This window comes from Loa loa (genome assembly GCF_000183805.2).
Source record: "Loa loa unplaced genomic scaffold supercont3.100, whole genome shotgun sequence".
NCBI lineage: Eukaryota > Metazoa > Nematoda > Chromadorea > Rhabditida > Onchocercidae > Loa > Loa loa.
In genome coordinates, this window is record NW_018108280.1 from 49,755 (window position 1) to 49,963 (window position 209).

The window sequence follows — 209 nt, forward strand, 5'->3', positions numbered from 1 at the left end:
CTACTACTACTACTACTACTACTACTACTACTACTACTACTACTACTACTACTACTACTACTACTACTACTACTACTACTACTACTACTACTACTACTACTACTACTACTACTACTACTACTACTACTACTACTACTACTACTACTACTACTACTACTACTACTACTACTACTACTACTACTACTACTACTACTACTTAGTAGTGAGTT